At 36.0% G+C, this 15,704-nt stretch overlaps 1 long non-coding RNA gene across 1 annotated transcript; it reads right to left on the bottom strand.

The window, feature by feature from the left end:
• Positions 1 to 1,458: 1,458 nt before the first annotated feature.
• Positions 1,459 to 2,043, bottom strand: LOC110870733. Its single transcript, XR_002553208.1, has 2 exons — positions 1,990 to 2,043; positions 1,459 to 1,764 (listed from the first exon to the last, which is right to left on the bottom strand). It is a non-coding gene; the product is annotated as an uncharacterized LOC110870733 (long non-coding RNA).
• Positions 2,044 to 15,704: the final 13,661 nt, after the last annotated feature.

A 15,704-nucleotide genomic window follows, 5' to 3' on the forward strand; every position in this document is an offset into this window, starting at 1 on the left:
AGAATGACCCTCAAACTTGACTTCATCCTTGTATGTACAATTGTTCTTTGCTAAATACGTTCTTTGTCATCTTTGGAATAAATTGCACACATGTCACATGGTATCTTTCTAAATTCGCCGGTGGAGTATCGTACTATCCTTAAGTATCGCCTTATGATTCCTTTATTCCCAGTTGATGAGGTATGCCCTGTTTGTCATAAGGCGTGTTTGGATTCTTTTGGAGAGCATGTAGTTCATTGTAGAGAGCTTCCGGTGTTCAAATACCGACATGATTTGGTTAGAGATGTCCTTTTTGACATATTCAGGTGCGCTGGTATTTCTGCTAAGAAAGAGGCAGCCGTTAATTTCTTAACAGACCCGTTGGAAAGGAGATCTACCCTTCGACCAGCCGACATTCTGGTCTTTGGATGGGTAGGAGGAAAACATGCCTGTGTGGATCTAACAGGGGTTTCTCCGCTTGTGGGCTTAGGGGGTAGTGCTTTCACGGTTGGTCAGGCTGCTTTAAAGGCTGCTTCGGGTAAAGTGACCAAACATGAGAGTGTGCCTTGACAACCAGCATGTGTTTATCCCATTTTCTTTTGATACTTTTGGTTTTCTGGCGCCAGAGGTTGTGGACCTACTTAGTCGAGTTCAAAGGGTCATTCATAGTAATGTTATAACCCCGAGATCTATGAACGCAGTTTTTAAAAGGTTTAGTTTTGATATTCAAAAAGGGGTAGCGGCGTAGTTTGTTGTCCGTTTACCAACTATCTCGATGTAAATTCATAACACGGGTTTTTGTGAGATTTAATATAAATAATTTGAAAGCTTTGCGCCTTTAAAAAAAAAAAAAAAAAAAAAAAAAAAAAAAAAAAAAAAAAAACCTTTTTGTTCCTAACCCATAGATAAACACGCATTCTTGGTATCCCTTTCCACCCTATATATATTTTTAAAATCGTGGAATAGGGCTTTTTTACTTGTCTGATGTTTTATAAAACTAAGGCTTACATACCAAATTGCATCGTAATCATCGGTTTCGGTTCCTCTAACAACATAATCTATGTCTTCGATATCAGATTCATGAGGAATAATAGTTTTCTATGACTTACTTGTGCATGCATAAGCATAGTGACCGTACGACATCAGAGAGTATTGTGTGAGCCCCTCGGTTCAGTCCTATATCTGCCATGAAACATGACTTCTAGCCAACCTTTTCTTTTTAGATGAAAACACACTTGGGACGTAGACCCCGAACTTTCACGTTGTTGGATATCCTCTTCACTGCCCTATACTTCCAGGGGGTTCCGGAGAAATTTCTAGTCTCCTACCGTTGAGTTGTTCCTCCTGTTGTCACTATTCCATGGAGTTCAGATCGATGAGAGCCGTTTGGCTCTGATTCCACTTTTGCGTTGATGCATTGGTTTCATATCGAAGCAGAAAAACAAAACAAACAATCGAAATAAACTGAAAGATTAATGGTGAAGATACAAACGAGATTTTTAGACTAAACTGATCGATGATTATTGGTACGACACAACGTTTAACCTATGACCTGTTAATACATCATTATGCATGGGCTTAACGTATTAGGCCCATGCCAGGTCTATTTAATAACTATAAGTTTTGACCCATATCAAAATAAATCACAAATATAAAACAAAATGTTCACAGCCCATATTCGAATAGCATATTGGATTGAATGTTAACAGTAATATTAAATTTTCATGTATTCCACATGATGCCAACCTTCCAGTTTCCCCTCATCTCCCCAATGGACTGTTTTATCTGTAGATGTTAATTAAGGATTCATCTTAAGAACTTAAGATCAAATAATATGTGTGACCAGGGGCGGATCTATGGGTATCCCAGGGGTTGCCCGGGATACGCCTCAACTTTCTTGACGAATTGTAAAAAACATAAAAAATTATTCGTTTTATGTATTGAATACCCTAAGCATAAGTTTGGATACCCCTAACTACAAAGATAAGAAGAAGAATGTGATTACATTACCAGAATTTTTTTCTCGGATGGATTGTGACTCAGTGACGGTAGTTTAGAAGTGATTAGGTTTAGATGATGAAGATGGCACAAAAACAAAAGACTGCACCCTATTTTGTTATTACATGGGCTTTTTCAAAGTCATGTTTGTGGCCCATATCAAATTATAATAAATCAGCTATTTGTTAAATATTGTTTGGGCTGGACTTGAACGTTCAAACACTTAACATTTAACAACATCACTACTATAATCGACATTCATTTTTTTTTTAGGTATATATTGCAAACTTAATAAAGAATATATAACAAATCTCAACTTTAATTTATGTAATATTTTCTCTGATTTAGTATTATAAAAATATGCATTTATTTTGTTTTGTTATCTTTTTCATTTTATTTATTTACTCTATTACCGTTAATATTTAATAAACTTTTATAAAAACCTCAAAAACAAATATTGATTGGTAAATATCTAGCTTATACAGCACCTTGATTGGTAAATATCTAGCTTAAACAACACCTTAGAATAACTTTAGTGGTCGTAGTACATCTTAAAAATAACAAATGAATATAATTTTGTGTATATAAAGGTTACATTGCGAACCCAGTCATAAATGTCTGGTTCCGCTAGAGCAAAGGTATTCTAGCATAAAAGGGACCAAATTGGATTTTAGGTTAAGGTTTAGTTACTAATTTTAGTTGTGTATTTGGTTGTATGAATGCACGCTAATTTTTAACACTGAATGAATGTACAGTAAAAAAAATTGGGATGCCCCTGAATTCTTCTTCTAGTTCCGCTACTGTGTGTGACTAATTGACTAATGTTTGGTTTATCCTTTTTTTTGAACGGTGAATTTCTTTAAATCATTGTCGATTGTGGGACTTGAACCCAAGACCTCTCTCTCTTAAACCCACGTGTTTAAAAGTTTTGCTTTGACCAATAGACCACCACTCCATTGGTATGGTTGGTTACTTGGTTTATCCTTCTAATTAAATTTTAGTTAAAACAAAAATGGTAACATACGAAAAAATTGTCATCAACGAACGGGTCATATCATGGAGCCTAAACACAAAGGGCATTTGGGAGTTAGGTCAATATGTTCAATAAATGAGATTGAAAGTGATTGATTCTCAAATTGACTTTGCTTTTTTAGATAATTTTAAAAATAAAAGTCCACACATGTTTATTATTAGGAAACTTAGAATTTTGACTTTGATGTATTTACCATTTATTTTGTTTACCGTTTCAAATTGTGGACCAAATCACTTTGTTAGCACTCCAAAATAAATTTAATGAACCCACTAACACCATGTATAGTGGTAAAGTCTCATAATCCTCATAGATGTGGGGTTATATGATACGCGATAAATGTGTAAGAAATGAGGTTTATGGGGGTTAGATATGTAGCGGGGTTATACTACTTCAATTATGTGGATGGGAGTTGGTTACAAAGTTTATTTTTCGTACAAAGTGTAAAAAGTTATAAAACACTATAATTTCAGCTATAAAACACACTTAAAACCCACAAATAACATAGTGGAGATTACTAAAACACCATATTTGTGGGTTTTGTGTTGTGTTTTGGATGATACGGCTTTGATTATCGAATGACTAACATTAGTGTGTTTTATGTTGATTATCATGTCCTGTTTTATATTCATAGTTGTATGATGGTGTGTTTGAAAAATTTAAGGACTGTTAGGGTTTGGATATTGTGTTTTAGTGATCTTTGCTATATTATTTTTGGGTTTTGAGTGTGTTTTATGACTTTGTATACTTTGTAGAAAAAATGGATTTTGTAGCTGAATCACACCCCAATTATATATATATATATATATATATATATATATATATATATAGGAGAAGGATCCGTTAGGAACCACCCTTTATTGCGAGAACTGCGAGAACCGCGAGAACTAGTGTGAACACAAACAGTAATACCTAAAAAAATCTAAAGAACACCCAAAAATTTTTTTTTTACTATTTTTTTGTAAAAATCGCTATATTTCATTTATAATAATAAAAAAAAATTCAAAAAAAAAAATTCGAGTCACAGTTATCCATGCACATGTGCATTTGTATCATTTCTTTGACAAATTCCGTAATTTATTACAAATATCAGACAATTGCACTTTCATTTACACTACCACGTGTAATACACTACTTTTTACGTAAACAATATTAGAAATGCACTTGTGCATCTATATGTATCAACATGAAATAAAGTGTGTTGGTACACTACTTTCTCTTTCATCTATCATTCCATCCATAATACACAAACATGCACATGTGCATTTTTGTCATTTCTTTGACAAATTCCGTAATTCATTACAACTATTAGACAATTGCACTTTCATTTACACTACAATGTGTAATACAATACTTTTTACATTACCAATATTTGAAATGCACATGTGCATCTATATGTATCAACATGAAATAAGGTGTTTTGGTACACTACTTTGAATACACTTTCCCTGTCATCTATCATACCATCCATAATACACTACCATTACCTCCTACCATCCATAATACAATACCATTACCAATATTTTCACTTTATTACATGTATGTAAACACCATTTATACCATCCAATCAACATATTACATCATAAATTGACAACTATAACCAAACCATCAACCATTAGATAAAACTAACCAAAAAACATGTATATGGGCCTATGTCTCCATTCAAAATCACAAACTTTTTGTACCAAAACACGTTATATCATGGTTATACCTAATGATGGACATGTGCATTTTGAATATTGGTAATGTAAAAAGTAGTGTATTACGAATGGTATTGTAAATTAAAGTGCAATTGTCTATTCCTGATAACGTATTACCGAATTTGTCGAAGTAATGATACATATCCACATGTGTATGGATAACTGTTACTCGAAAAAAAAAGTTTTTTTATGGTAACGAAATATAGCGATTTTTTAAAAAAATATTAAAAAAAATTTTTTGAGTGCTTTTTTGATTTTTTTAGATTTTATTTTGTGTTCACATTGGTTCTCGCAATAAGGGTGGTTCTCGCATGAACCTTACCCTATATATATGTGTATGTGTGAGAGAGAGAGAAACCACCATGATACGCCGCTTTGCATATCACGGAGGGAAAATTTTTTTGCCCATATCGCCCAGGGAGGGCGGGGTTGTACCAGGCGCTATGGGGCTAGTGTCACACCCCGATTTTACCACGTGTCACCGGTGGGCCCGGTGGGGGTTCCGTGACGTAGTTGATATCATCATAGTCAAACCACACAATTTAAATGCACAGCGGAAGCAAAATATATTACAATCCGATATGAAGTAATATCCAAGTATTACAAACGGAAAGTAAAAGATCCACAGGCAGATCGCAAGATAACATAAAATATTGTTCAACAGACTTCATGCATCTAAGCTTGCGAGACTTCTATTTGATGCTAGGAGAAACCAGCCTATTACGCGTAGTACCTGCACTTAGTCTTTTTGGGAAAATACGTCAGTTTTCACTGGTAAATACAATTTAACTGACTCATTTTGAAAAGGTTTTAAAAATTGATTTGAATGCCCGTGGCACAAAACATTTTATAACTTGGGACAATTATTTGCCTATAATCTTGTAAAAGAATTACATGTTTGTTAGCATTCAGTATCCGGGTCGTGCCGGATTAAAGTTTAATAGACACACCACATAGTATAGTTCCGCCGCGAGATTTCTTCTCGTACCGACTGTTATACTTTGTTTAATGCACTACGGGTGTACGCCTACACCCGTATGCTAAGGTCGTGGCCATTCTTTGAATGATGCCAAGGATATCCGGGACATGGTCATTAAGCTCCCAAAGGCGTTATACAAACAAAACATCATTTTCAAACGGGTCACATTGATAATACCCAACTACTAATGAGTTAGGGTCAATTGCCCGACCAAGCGGTATTTTATATACCGTACCCCAAGCCCGTATAAGGGAAAATAAGTTAAAAGTATTTACCTGAGCTAAATATAAATTTAATCCCAGCCGTATACCACCAAGCAATTACAGATAGCTTTTACTGGGCTCCTAAATCTGGAACGAAGGTTTTTAATAACCTATTAGATTTCTAACGGGTCTTTAATTTGGCCTAAGCCTAGACCGGTTAGTTCTTAAATGAAGATTACGATTTAAACGCACGATAAAGCGAAGACCGTTTTTAGAATGTGGTTTTGACCCAACAAGCTTGCATACTTGTTTAATATGGGTAACTTAATCACATTCTGAATTTTGAGACCGAAATGATATGGTTTGACCCGTTTCGGCTATAATGGGTAAACAAGTTACCTACGCCGATCCGAACGCATAAAGTGCGTAACGAGTAACCATAAGAGTCATATACAAGTTTCCTAAGTTAATATGCCTTAAACATGTTGTGATATCGGAATGATACCTTCCATCATGCCCCAAATGGTTTTAAACCCAATTTATGCCTCATAAGGGCATTTTGGTCATTTTAAAGGGTGTAAAAGGGTTTAAATAATAACCTGAGTTACAGGTCTGATTAAATCAGTAACAAACTTAATTTACTAAGTTATAACAGTAGGGTATAAATCCTTATGTGAAATTTATCAATCTTAATCATTCTAGACACCGTAGGGGCGTTTTGGTAATTTCACAAATGCCTAAAAGGTCAAAACAGAAATTCTGAGTTTAAGTTATCCTCCTACGGTTAAAATATAAAATTTTACTGAATACATCAGTAGGTTTCAATCCCATATGCTTAAATAGGTTCTAGTGCATATTTATGTGAAAAACGCTTAAAAAAGGCGATTTAGAGCCATTTCCGGGTTTTATAAAGAAAGCTGATATTTTTAAAATTCCAGAAGGCTCAAAATAATATATTTAATATATTAGATCAGTAGAAAAAGGTTTGGGGTCAATCGGATTTATAAAACTCATTTTATGGCTTAAAAGGGCAAAACCGGCATTAGCCGAATTAAGCTTAGAACACTAAGTTATGCTCAGCCTAAAATTGAATAAAAATCTTTAAAAATCCCAAAATATTATTTTAATACAGTAGGTATAAAGTTTTATACAAAAATTTGGGTTTAGATAGGCTATATGCAATTTACGCTATTTAATTACTAAAGAAGCTTCTAATTACGCTATTGAGCATAACTCCTAATCTGGACCTCAAACTGATGTCAGATTTTATGGACAAGTTTATAATTCAGTAGTGAAGGTTTCTATCCTCTCACATTTTCAAAAATATTGTTTTAAGGTCAAAAGGGCATAACGGTCAACAATTCGGCATATAACGGAAACTTGCAAATGAATAGGATAATTAAGGATTCAGGTTGTATAACCTCAGGGGGTTACACTAACCCATAACATGATCCTAAAGGAATCCTAAGGCATATCTAAAGAAGTCTAATTCGGGTCAGAACTGAAAGTCAAAGCAAAAGTCAACTTTCACGACTTTCGGCTCCGAACCGGGCCTATACTTAGAATTGTCGGGTTGAATCATGCTTAGACATGTTCAACTAATATTTACCAAGTTATTAATGTGGCCAAACTGATTTTATGACTTCTAATTTAATTGTTATGCATTTTATTTAAAACTAACCCGTTTGACTTTAATTTGACCCGACAATTAAACTAAGTAAACGTGGTAATTAGAAGGCGCCCTTTTGAGGGTTAATCACCTACCTAATTACGGTCACGTAGCCATGTTCGTTCCGAACCATGGCTCAACCGATTAAAAGTCAAAGCGTTTATCGAAACGTTTGACCTTTCGGCTATAACCGCTAGAAATTTAAACTAGGCACGAAAGGGTACTTACAAGAGGTCCTATGAACTGAAGGAGGTTCTCAAAAAGAGTTCAAGACCTTCACAAATTAGAGATCATAGCAGATTTGAAGGAAATGGTGCAAATGAGAGCCAAATTCAATGGGTATATATAGGTTTTTGAGGACCGTTAGGATCGTTTCTTGATAAACGTGATCACACCTGGACCGTACACCTTTACCCCTTGTTTTAGCAATCTATGGGCTGCCCAAGGACTGAAGAAAACCATTTGCAATTGATTAAAACAGCTGTAACAGCTGGTAACAGCTGGTAACAGCTGGAAATCAAGTTTCTAAAATGGCAGTTTTGGTCCCTGCATGCTTCTAGCCCCTTTCTGATGCGTTTGAGGCCCGTTAAACCATTTTTAAGGCTATAAAATGATGCCTAAGCATAGGGAATATGAAACATGCTCAAAAATAGCCCCTTTCTGATGCGTTTGAGGCCCGTTAAACCATTTTTAAGGCTATAAAATGATGCCTAAGCATAGGGAATATGAAACATGCTCAAAAATATGCCGGATGTCGGTTCGTTTGGTCGTACGGTCACGTTGTTCGGCTAATTACGACGGAACACGGACGGACGCGAAAAACGATTCAAACGACGCGACGAATGGAATTTTATCATGGCGATCACTAAAATAAAATATTTTAGTGCTTACATAAATTTTTGGGTGTCCGGGGATATTCAGAATGCGAGATATGTGCAAAAGTGCAAACTTGTGCACTTTTTGACACTTTTAGTCCCTGCATGACATAAAGTTTATTTTTGCGCACCAAACACCTCTAATCCTATACCTAAGCTATATAAAGGATAAATAGGGTATGTTTAACTTATGAACATATTCCGGAAGGTCTGTTACCATACGATTCGACCTCCTTTTGCAGTTTGATGCAATTAGTCCCTTAATTGCGCAAAGTAGCGCGAAATGCCGTTTAATGACATCTAAGCCTTCCATGGCCCATATTAATCATTCCCAAGCATATACTTAAATATTACTATGCTCTCATTCGCTTAAATGGTCACCGAATGGCGTAGATTCAAAAGTTGACGCTTTAGGCCCCTCTATTGCGCAACTTGCGCATTTCATCATTTATTTGCATTGAAGCCTCATTTAATCCATATTAGACATCCTTGATAGTTTTATTAAACATCACGATGCTTCGGGTTCGCTAAAAGGCCATTCAGAGGTATAATTAAACATATTGACGCTTTTAGTCCCTCTAACTTGCAAAGTTGCGCGTAACTTTACTTATAGGCATAAAAACCCTTGTTGGCCATTACTTGGCATTCCCGACAGTATAATTAAATATCATGAAGCTCCCGGTTTGTTAAAAGGTCACTCAGAGGTAAGAATTAACATGTTGACTCTTTTAACCCTTCATTGCGCAAACTTTCAATTAATTACGCAAACGGCCACACTTTATCATCAAGTGGCACATTTGTGAACATCCCCATTGTGAGAGGTTATTTAGAAACTTATTTTAGGTATGCTAACACTTCCAGTCCTTTCAAAATCAAAGTTTTCGATTTTTCGAAAAATTAGTCCCTAAATTTCACTGTTCGACTTTATTAGGGTTTATTACACATGTCAATACATCATTGGACGTGATTTTTACGAGGTGTTACATCCTCACCCCCTTAAAAGAAATCTCAACCTCGAGATTTGCTAAAATGCTGGAAGTTTCTTTTGTCGCGTAACGGACTTAATCTTTCATAGCATGTCTGGAGTCTTTCCAAGCTCCCAAGTTGACCTCTATCTTAGGTACATGTATCCCTTTCGAGTATTCTTAACCTACCGGTCCTTAATCGATACAGGTTTCTCATCATATCATAGATCTGCCTATCATATGAGTTAATGCTTCTTGACTTATTGGTGAAACATATCCTTAAATCCTTAATGTGTAACGTATTGCGAGATCCGCCAAGCTCCTTCAATAGGTTTTAGCTTATAAGCTATTTGATCTTGATACATTCGATTCCTTCAAATGATTTCATATATTCAGAGCTTAACTAGCCTAACAATTAACAGATTGGCACACCTTTCCAGGGTGATATCTTTTGTTGAACTTTATTTCTTAACAAGAACTTAGGAGGTTTGCTATTTCCATGAATCCTTGATTCTCTGCCGAATACTAGCAACTTATAAATGATTATGGATTTGCATGATCTTATTCGTTGTTTCCAAGGCAACTTTCAGATCCTGATAATTGGACTTACCAATTTTTTGTCTAACAATAGATGTTTAACATCTCATCTATACAAGGTCTCCCAAGGAGCAGCCTTGATACTTATATAACAACTACTATAGAAAAGCTAATCTTAAGGTGAGATGGTTATTCCAATCACTGCTTACAACTAACCTTAAGGGATAGCTAATCCTTTAAGTCAGTCGAATAAATCGACGATCCTGGGCGGCTGATGGAAATTCTTAATTGTTGTCTAATTAGGGTTGCGGTAATCAATGCATAAGCAAAATGAACCGTCTTTCTTAATTAACTACATTGAATCCTCAGAATATTAAGTTAGGCTATAAGAATCCTCTATTTCAAAACTTACTTAATCAGGGTTTCGATTCATCCAATGATGGTACTAGCCGTCTTGGAGATTTCATATTAATACAGCCCTAAATGGGATATAAATCTTAACTCTACTTGCCTCTCAGGAGGTAACTGGGTAATCTTAGGAGAAGAAAATTCAAGATACAAGGGGTTGTAGAGATTTTCCAAATTTCAGGCTCCAGTTTACCCATTATTTATCGTGTCAAATAAATGACACACTCATGTTATAAGTCCACGAATTCCTTAATCGGGAACATTTGCATGAAAACTTCCATTCTGGATATCTTCTTTGAATACCATTAGTTGACTTTAGTACCATATGACCATCGGGATATCTTTGTGGTCCCATGCATTAAACCTCCATACTGATCAGGCATGGAAGCAATCTATGGAACATATTAAGATACATCAATCCTCATACGATGCTTTTATCATATTGTCTGGTATTCGCAATCGATTGAGATCAAGGAGATATCAACTGTATATGCCGACGCACTTCCTCTATAGAGAAGATACTTCAAAAATTTACGGCTGAAGGTTTCTGATGGGAACAGAAGAAACGGTTCTTATGATTTCGCTTGTAAGTTTTACCTTACACTTAATATTTGGGGTTCTTACGGAATATTTTCTAAAAGTTTGCTAAGCTTATGGTTTTATGAGAAACTTATTAGTACCCGAAACCAAACGAAATTCTTAGTACTAAAATCACAATAGGGGGGTTTATCTAATATCATTATTAATGCGAACTGCCTCTAATCATTCATCAGGAGGGTTAAACGCCTCTATTCTTAATCCTTTTAAACTCAGCTGCAGAATCTTTAACAATTTCGAGGCAGTCTTAGCTTTGACTGGCTATTTCTTAATCTATATAACATGAGTAGCTGAGGTAGATCCTTACTGGACTTACGATGAGCAGGTTTTGAGATCTTTTCATGACTTTTCTTATATCCTTTCAAGCAGCTGTGTTAATTTCAGTTTTGGAGACTAACTTCATTAACGTTGAGGCTCACATTTGTTGCGCCATTAACACTTGTCGCATCTCTAGCATCGCGACTGTTGTTTGTCCTTTCCGAGTTTTCCATACTCGAAGCTTTGGTATTAAATACCAATTTCAACAAGTGCTCAGGCAGTCCTTATCATGTTTCTTCCTTGAATTGCCAAGGGCTTAACATAAAAAGTCTTGATAACCACTTGCTTCTTATTACCCACAATATGGGTTTAGCTATAAGATGACCAATCCATTCCTATCACTATATCGAATCCCTCTATTTCAATGGAAACAAGGACAGTGGAAAAGAATGGTTCCTAATAACATCCATCTAATATTGCTGAAGCAATTTCCAGGGTACCATTGGCCAATCCTACTTTATACTTAACGCTTAGAGTTTTTAACAGGCAGATTTAAATATTTACAAAATCCATTGTCTACAAAAGACTTATCTGAACCTGAATTAAGTGATACTCTAGCATTAGCGTTATTGATAAAGAAAGTACATGTTGCGATGTCGTCATCCTGATTAGCTTCTTGAGCATCCATTTGAGAGTTTTCAGCGTTGGTCTTCTTAGCCTCCCCAGGCTTCTTGGTTTTATTTGGGCAATTAGTCCTGATATGCCCCTTCTCGTTGCAACCATAACAGGTTGCATCTTCCAGCTTCTTGTAATCCAACGTCTTGTGGCCTTTGGTCTTGCAAATTCCACACAATTTAGCACGTGGGTCTATCGTGCATTTTCCAAAATGTTGCTTTCTTCAGTTACTGCATTTGGGTTTTGCCTTCTTTGGCTTGGACTGGTTTGAACCGGCCTTACCCTTTTTGCAACCTTTATTTGGGGTGTCATCGGACTTTCGCTTATGATCCTTCAACGCACGGTCCACGGCGTTGTTTACGGCTACATCTATCATAGCCTGTAACTCGGTGCCCGTTAAATTCAGTCTTGCATCATCATTCTGATTAACTGGATGATTGGGAGTTTCGGAGGGGTCGGCCATGATGATGCTTCGAAGGCTACAAACTAAGTGGTAATAATTTATTTAATCATATAGGGAATTGTCGAACTTGATAATTAAATAGCCATGGTGAGAACAAACCATATAGGCCAATAGATAGTATAAGATTTATTTGATTATGTTTTGCCTAGGTTTTTAAATAAACCATCTTTGGCGTTCACACAGAATCTAATCCTTCTTATTAGACAGGGGATATAAGTCACAACTGTCAATGTCGTACAGACACTTTATACAGCACAAAGGCTTTTTTTTTAAAGGATTCTTTAGATGGCACAAAGCCTTGTCACAAGGACAATCTAAAACATAATCAATGATTCCTTTGGATCGGAAAATTTCATAACTCATTACCTTTTGACAGGAAGTTATGAATAACTATCTTTATCATGAATGCATCTTTGCCCGTAGGCATACATCTAAAAAGGATGTTTTGACATATACATCATGTTCGATGATTATTAGCCATGATTCCTATTGACCATTTAGGCTAAAAGAAGGGTTGGAAGATTTCTAATACAAGGATGACAAGTGTGATTTCATCGCATCACCCATTGTCAGGAGTGTTAACACGTTTTCAGGTGTTTAACAAGGATCTGAATCTCTTTAAACAGGTCTTACCATCGTAGCCAGGTCCCTAACGACATTCAAGCTAGGTTATACCCTTTGAGACTCTTTTTAATATAAATACTGGCAGGAAAGGAATGATATTTATTTTATTCAGGATTTTCATTATAATTATCCTAAATTTATTTAAAATATAACTATGGCACAAAAAGCCTAGTCACGTAGACAAGTTTAATTTATAACCAGGATTTTCACAGAATCGAGGTATTTGTGTCTGAATCACAGTTCATTACCCTTTCTTGACAGTGAGTTGCAGACTTCTACTGTCTCTTAGTCCCAGAGGACGTTATTTATTACCCGCAGACACTTCATCCTTAAGGGATGGCTATTTTACTTACAGGGAATTTTAAATAAATCCCAATTTTCAAAGATGGCCTGTGTGATTTATACTGCATCACAATTTGCCCAGCATGTTAACATACTTTCAGATGTTAACCAAACTTTTGGAATCTTTTGGACAGGTTCTACCATCTTGGCCATGTCTATAATGACTCGTGGCTAGGTTTTACCCCGAAGATTCTCTTTTAATATTAAACGCAGAACAATCCTAAGTTGAGATGTTAATTATGGATCTGAATCTAATTATGGAGATACCATCTTGGCCCTGTCTTATATGACACCTGAGCTAGGTCTTGTCCTTTTTAGATTTTGCCATCTTATAATAATGGCAGATCCTATAATAGGAACGTTATTTTAAATCTAACCGTCCCACTAGAATTCATACAGGCACATGGTTGCCCTAAACGGGACTTCTAAGGAGTGATGCTGTCCTTGAAGGGACAGAAGGATAAATATGCCTTTAAAAGGATTACTAAGGAAAACGAGCTTTAATAAAAAGGAGTTTCTTTTTCATTTTATTTCTGAATGCTTCTCCTTGGCTTCACGTTAACCCCAGTCGCAGCACGAAGCTCGGCCTTCCCTAGGCTTCTAATGGGGAGAAATTCCATTACGGCTTCTTTGCTTGGCGACGGATATAGAATTTAAAGCAACAATTCTTCGAATACAGATGAAAATATTCCTATGTTAAGTCTAGACTCAGAAGGTCAAGGAATGTGCTATTGTGTCATTGAGATTAAACACAAAAGGCTAGTGTTTAATTCACTCAACGTTGGCTCTGATACCAACCTGTCACACCCCGATTTTACCACGTGTCACCGGTGGGCCCGGTGGGGGTTCCGTGACGTAGTTGATATCATCATAGTCAAACCACACAATTTAAATGCACAGCGGAAGCAAAATATATTACAATCCGATATGAAGTAATATCCAAGTATTACAAACGGAAAGTAAAAGATCCACAGGCAGATCGCAAGATAACATAAAATATTGTTCAACAGACTTCATGCATCTAAGCTTGCGAGACTTCTATTTGATGCTAGGAGAAACCAGCCTATTACGCGTAGTACCTGCACTTAGTCTTTTTGGGAAAATACGTCAGTTTTCACTGGTAAATACAATTTAACTGACTCATTTTGAAAATGTTTTAAAAATTGATTTGAATGCCCGTGGCACAAAACATTTTATAACTTGGGACAATTATTTGCCTATAATCTTGTAAAAGAATTACATGTTTGTTAGCATTCAGTATCCGGGTCGTGCCGGATTAAAGTTTAATAGACACACCACATAGTATAGTTCCGCCGCGAGATTTCTTCTCGTACCGACTGTTATACTTTGTTTAATGCACTACGGGTGTACGCCTACACCCGTATGCTAAGGTCGTGGCCATTCTTTGAATGATGCCAAGGATATCCGGGACATGGTCATTAAGCCCCCAAAGGCGTTATACAAACAAAACAACATTTTCAAACGGGTCACATTGATAATACCCAACTACTAATGAGTTAGGGTCAATTGCCCGACCAAGCGGTATTTTATATACCGTACCCCAAGCCCGTATAAGGGAAAATAAGTTAAAAGTATTTACCTGAGCTAAATATAAATTTAATCCCAGCCGTATACCACCAAGCAAGTACAGATAGCTTTACTGGGCTCCTAAATATGGAACGAAGGTTTTTAATAACCTATTAGATTTCTAACGGGTCTTTAATTTGGCCCAAGCCTAGACCGGTTAGTTCTTAAATGAAGATTACGGTTTAAACGCACGATAAGGCGAAGACCGTTTTTAGAATGTGGTTTTGACCCAACAAGCTTGGATACTTGTTTAATATGGGTAACTTAATCACATTCTGGATTTTGAGACCGAAATGATATGGTTTGACCCGTTTCGGCTATAATGGGTAAACAAGTTACCTACGCCGATCCGAACGCATAAAATGCGTAACGAGTAACCATAAGAGTCATATACAAGTTTCCTAAGTTAATATGCCTTAAACATGTTGTGATATCGGAATGATACCTTCCATCATGCCCCAAATGGTTTTAAACCCAATTTATGCCTCATAAGGGCATTTTGGTCATTTTAAAGGGTGTAAAAGGGTTTAAATAATAACCTAAGTTACAGGTCTGATTAAATCAGTAAATAAACTTAATTTACTAAGTTATAACAGTAGGGTATAAATCCTTATGTGAAATTTATCAATCTTAATCATTCTAGACACCGTAGGGGCGTTTTGGTAATTTCACAAATGCCTAAAAGGTCAAAACAGAAATTCTTAGTTTAAGTTATCCTCCTACAGTTAAAATATAAAATTTTACATCAGTAGGTTTCAATCCCATATGCTTAAATAGGTTCTAGTGCATATTTATGTGCTAAAAACGCTTAAAAA

The sequence above is a fragment of the Helianthus annuus genome, chromosome 6 (genome assembly GCF_002127325.2).
Source record: "Helianthus annuus cultivar XRQ/B chromosome 6, HanXRQr2.0-SUNRISE, whole genome shotgun sequence".
Taxonomy (NCBI): Eukaryota; Viridiplantae; Streptophyta; class Magnoliopsida; order Asterales; family Asteraceae; genus Helianthus; species Helianthus annuus.